This window comes from Morone saxatilis, unplaced genomic scaffold, assembly GCF_004916995.1.
Source record: "Morone saxatilis isolate NCDOM2014 unplaced genomic scaffold, NCSU_SB_2.0 Contig14, whole genome shotgun sequence".
In the NCBI taxonomy this organism is placed as follows: domain Eukaryota; kingdom Metazoa; phylum Chordata; class Actinopteri; family Moronidae; genus Morone; species Morone saxatilis.
This window is the reverse complement of record NW_023339696.1, coordinates 20,393,732-20,399,531: the sequence shown is the minus strand read 5'-3', so window position 1 is coordinate 20,399,531 and position 5,800 is coordinate 20,393,732. Positions and strand designations below refer to the sequence as shown.

The following is a 5,800-nucleotide window of genomic DNA, read 5'->3' as shown; positions in this document are numbered from 1 at the left end:
ATCATCACCTGCTGCTGCTGACATGTTCCTATTACCACTAGAAGATCCTGTCCCATATTTAACTTTCGAGCAGAGATCGATAATTCGACTTGATTAACGTTTGAATAGTGACATTGCCAAGTTTGGAGCATCCGGTTTGCTTCAGCGGCATATTCATCTTGATAAAAGGAGCCTCAACCTCCCGCTGGTGTTCACTTAGAGACGTGCCATTCACTGACCATCGGTAAGATCTGTCATTTTCCCCTCTGGCATCTGTCAACAACACAGCAGAACCTCTGATTCTGTTCTACTGGGGTGTGTGAACCCGGTAAGTAACATACAAAAGTATAAATAATTTTAAAAGAAATGTATTTTTGACTAATTGCACTTAATTGTGCCTTTTTTCATTCTTAGATATCAACATGAGCAGCGATGCCGAGATGGCCCAGTACGGGCCAGCGGCCGTCTTTCTCCGCAAGCCCGAGAAGGAGAGAGTGGAGGCTCAGAACCGACCGTTTGATGCCAGAACAGCCTGCTTTGTGCCCGATGCCAAGGAGCTGTACATCAAAGGCGTCATACAGAAGAGAGAAGGTGGCCAAGTCACAGTGAAGACTGAATCCGATGAGGTAAATATTTCTGTGTACAGCGTCAGTGTTTATCATACTTTATAGTATTAATGCTGATGAGGTGCAGACATTTCAAATCAATGTGCAACTTACAACAATAATAATGTATCATTCCAAACAATAAGATTATATAGTACAGAAATGAAGTGGAACCACTGGATGCAGGGAGGGTAAATTTGTGATAAATGAGCTGTAACGTGCAAAAACAGCAGTATGGGACTTTAGGCCTCAGCTGGTTTGATGTTTTGTTTGTTTAAAGAAACCAACATTTTATCAATTTTTAATGTTTTATATTCTAGCTGGTTCCTCTGTGTTTTCTGTCGTTATTTGACTAATCATTGAAGTTTCCCACAAAGATTTTATTCTCACTGGAACACGTTGCCTTAAATTATACAACGTTTCACTTTCTCTCGCAATTTAAGTGCAAAAAAAAGACTAAAAACGTTGCAACATGCAGCGTAACTTTTTAGAAAAGGTGCTGTGAAAGGGACTGCTGCCCTTTGTCCCTGCATTGTTGGACCAGGTATTTGTACTTGGTGGCTTTCCTTTTGGAGGCCTCTTCATCCTTGGAGGCCTAGTTTTCATCCCAGGTCCACCTTCATCTCCCACAATCATGCCGCCTGCAGGAGGCTCTTCTTGGTCTTCTCCTCCTCCTCGCTGATATAAATTGGATGGATGGGGCCGGTCTCACGTTGGGCCCAACCAATCAATATAATTTCACCTTCTCTTCTCACTTTATTTCCCAGACTGTAACAGTCAAGGAAGAAGACTGCCATCCTATGAATCCTCCAAAGTACGACAAGATTGAGGACATGGCGATGATGACCCACCTCAATGAGCCCTCTGTGCTGTTTAACCTCAAAGATCGTTATGCAGCGTGGATGATTTATGTAAGTAGTGTGTGGGAGGCTGTCAGCTTTTTTTTTTGGTGTGAGTGATTCTCACATGCTGTATTTTCTCATCTGCAGACCTACTCAGGGCTGTTCTGTGCCACTGTAAACCCCTATAAGTGGCTGCCGGTGTACGAGCCACAGGTTGTGGCGGCCTACAGAGGGAAAAAGCGCATGGAGGCCCCGCCACATATTTTCTCTGTGTCTGATAATGCATATCAGAATATGCTTACAGGTAAGACAGAGAGTTACAGAGCCTTGAATGACAAAAACAAGGACAGATGTTGACCCTCATTATCACATATTGGCCAGATTGGGGTGCAGCCTCTTGAGGTAGCAGTGCGGCAATGCCCCCAGCACCCCTACTTCCTGCAGCAGTGTAGCCATCAGTAATCTATAACATCTACCTGAAGCTAAAAGCTCAAATTCAGTCTGCTTTGCTTCTCAAGAGTTCATTTTACATACTACTTAGATGTTTTTGTGGCTTCCCTGCAATTTTGTTTGCTATTTTCTGCAGCTTATTCATCCTCTCAATTTACTAGAAACAATACGAATTGTGGATATCTAATTAGAATTTCAGTAAAGCACCTGACTGACTAATGTGTCATTAAACAGTATAATTGCCACTTAATTTAAAGCTCCTGAAAAGTTTCAAAACTTTAAGTGGACGTGACTAAATTAAATTAATTAAATTAAATCAATCAAAGTTCAAGTTCTATCACATTTTTCCAACTAAGCCCCGAACATAAGAAGAAACCTTTGAAATAACCCAAACTGTTCCAACTCTGGTGGAAAATCTGAAAAACTGTCACTGAAGTTCACATTTTATGTCACCAACAGATCGCGAGAACCAGTCCGTCCTGATCACGTGAGTCGTGTTGAATATTAGTAAAAACATCTTTCCAATCAGTCAGTTACACATCTGCAGTAAGATTCCTTTCAGTTGTCTTCAGCTGTCTTTTATTCTGCGTTCACAGCGGAGAATCTGGTGCAGGGAAGACTGTCAACACCAAACGTGTCATCCAGTATTTTGCGACAATCGCTGTTGCTGGTGGCGACAAGAAAGAGCATTCGTCCGGCAAAATTCAGGTAAATCCCCTCAACAGGATATAAACCTGAAACTAACAAAAAAACCACAATGAGATTCTGATAAAGCCGGCTGTGTTTTTATCAGGGGACGCTAGAAGATCAAATCATTTCGGCAAACCCGTTGCTGGAGGCTTTTGGGAACGCCAAGACTGTGAGGAACGACAACTCCTCACGATTTGTAAGTATGAATATTTAATATCCCACAGGAACTGTAACCTTGTCTTTTTCTTACAAAACTTTGATGTTTTGTTGTGCAATCTCACATTTCAAAGGGTAAATTCATCAGAATTCACTTCGGAACCACAGGAAAACTGGCTTCCGCTGATATTGAAACCTGTGAGTTTGTTTTTCCACATTAATAAAGTTTATTATATGTGCACTCACAACTGACAATCATTATTTGATATATATGTATAATTCAATGCAGATTTGCTGGAGAAGTCGAGAGTGACATTCCAGCTGTCTGAAGAGAGGAGCTACCACATCTTCTATCAGATAATGACCGGCCACAAATCAGAGCTCATAGGTACAGTGAGGGCATTGTATCCTGCAGATTTTGAAGAATATATTCACAAAATAATTTATGTTTCTCTCTTCAGAAATGCTTCTCATAACAACAAATCCATACGACTTCCCCATGATAAGTCAGGGGCAGATCTCTGTGGCCAGCATTGATGACAAAGAGGAGCTGTTGGCCACAGATGTGAGCTTTCTCTTATCTATCACTATGCATCACGTGTTTTATTGGCTTCAGCTTACACTGAGTTTAATGTAACAGATAGCCACGGATGTCTTGGGCTTCACCAATGATGAAAAACTCTCCATCTACAAGCTGACCGGGGCTGTGTTGCATTATGGGAACATGAAGTTCAAGCAGAAGCAGCGGGAGGAGCAGGCAGAGCCCGACGGCAGCGAGGGTGAGACTTCTCGCTTTGGTGTTATCAGTTAAGAGGTGCAGATGATGATGTTAACAAATATTTTATGTTTATCTCTCAGTGGCAGACAAAGTGGCTTTCCTCATGGGTCTGAACTCTGCTGACATGCTGAAGGCTCTGTGCTATCCCAGAGTGAAGGTCGGGAATGAATATGTCACCAAGGGCCAGACAGTCCCCCAGGTACCGTGACAGGTTTAACAACTGATAATGGTCTGGGTGAATACTGATTGGCTGCTGGGTGTCCATTAATTCCTGATGTGGGACACCTACTAACTAGTTCCAGTCAAATAAAACAACCAAAACAAAATCTAAATATCTCATCTTGAGACTGTAACACACAACTTCAGTTCGGTCAGTCTGTCAGTCTGTTGCACACTGGACCTTTAATTCAACCTTACGAGCCTTAAACTAATTTCTAGAATGTCTTCCATTAACTGGTCCAAGCAACCGCTCAGCCAATGTTGATTGAATACAAGGTTGGTGGGATGGTAATGTCACCTGGGTAAACCCAAACAAACCAGTCAGCCAATGAGAAACTAGCTTTGCCTCATAACCAAATAACCCTGTTTGCATAAAAAATCTCAGTTTATCTAATCTAAAAATATCTCCCTAATCAGGTCACCAATGCAGTTGGTGCTCTGGCCAAGTCTGTGTATGAGAAGATGTTCTTATGGATGGTTATAAGAATCAATGAGATGCTGGACACAAAGCAACCACGGCAGTTTTTCATTGGCGTGTTGGACATCGCTGGATTTGAAATATTTGATGTGAGTTTGGACAGTGATGATTGATTGTGATGATTTCCAGCAGTTTGTTTCTCAGCTTTATTTTGTATGCTAATAGTTGATTATTGTCACAGTACAACAGCATGGAACAGCTGTGCATCAACTTCACTAATGAGAAGCTGCAACAGTTTTTCAATCACCACATGTTTGTGCTGGAGCAAGAGGAATACAAGAAAGAGGGGATTGATTGGGAGTTTATTGACTTTGGTATGGATTTGGCAGCCTGCATTGAGCTCATTGAAAAGGTAGGATTAATCTACTGCACTTGAGAATGTATTTTACTTTATTTTAGGCACCATATATAATGTATTCCTGTGATACATTCAACAGCCAATGGGCATCTTCTCCATCCTTGAAGAGGAGTGTATGTTCCCCAAGGCATCAGACACTTCTTTTAAGAACAAACTCTACGACCAGCATCTTGGAAAAAACAGTGCTTTCCAAAAGCCGAAGGTTGTCAAAGGCAAGCCTGAGGCTCATTTTTCACTGTTGCACTACGCCGGGAGTGTGGACTACAACATCAGTGGCTGGCTGGAGAAGAACAAAGACCCTCTGAATGACTCTGTTGTGCAGCTGTACCAGAAGTCCCCAGTGAAATTGTTGGCTTTCTTGTATGCTTCGTTTTCTGGTACTGAAGCAGGTACAACACTGCACAGCTTTGGAATAATTAACGTCAAAAACTTTAACTGAGGTCCTTGAGACCAGTGGGTGTCTCCAACACCTACCGGCCTTCATACCCTCAGGAATGTGATATAATACTTCTGTTTCTGCTTTGTAGAATCGGGTGGTGATGCTGGAGGTGGCAAAGGTGGAAAGAAAGGAGGAAAGAAGAAGGGCGGCTCGTTTCAGACGGTGTCTGCAGTTTTCAGGGTACAGAAGTGATCATTTATATAGATTGCTTCTTGCCCTGCACTGATCCCTAAAGACGGAGCCTCCAAAAAGTTCAGCTTTTTGCATCCAATAAGCTCCATCAATCAAATAGAAACAATTGGTTGGGTCATTGAACTTTCAGGAGGCAGGATTTGTATGTAGCTGGATGTTCTGATACCATTTTGTCACTTCCCGATACTGCTTCCAATACCTAATTACAGTTTATCAGATCAGTACACAGACATGCATACTCGCTAATACTCAATATTGAACTTATTATATCAGTATTGGAACAACAGCTGCCTTGGAGTCCTAAAACAGAACAAGAAGCAAAAACTTCCGCTCTGTTTGACATCCAACCATTCATCTCCTGCAGGAAAATCTTGGAAAGCTGATGACTAACTTGAGGAGCACCCATCCTCACTTTGTGCGCTGCCTGATTCCCAACGAGTCAAAGACTCCAGGTATATATTTACAATAAAACCTGTATATCTCTATAAGTACAATAGCAAAATGTGATGTTGAAATATGCTCCTTGCCAATCAGCGTATATTCTCTGTAGGTATCATGGACAATCACTTGGTCATCCACCAGCTCAGGTGTAACGGTGTGCTGGAGGGTATCAG

General features: G+C 42.1%; 1 pseudogene; it reads left to right on the top strand.

Annotated features, from left to right (window-relative positions):
* Positions 1 to 401: 401 nt before the first annotated feature.
* LOC118323230 overlaps positions 402 to 5,800 on the top strand; it is a 14,786-nt pseudogene continuing 9,387 nt past the window's right edge.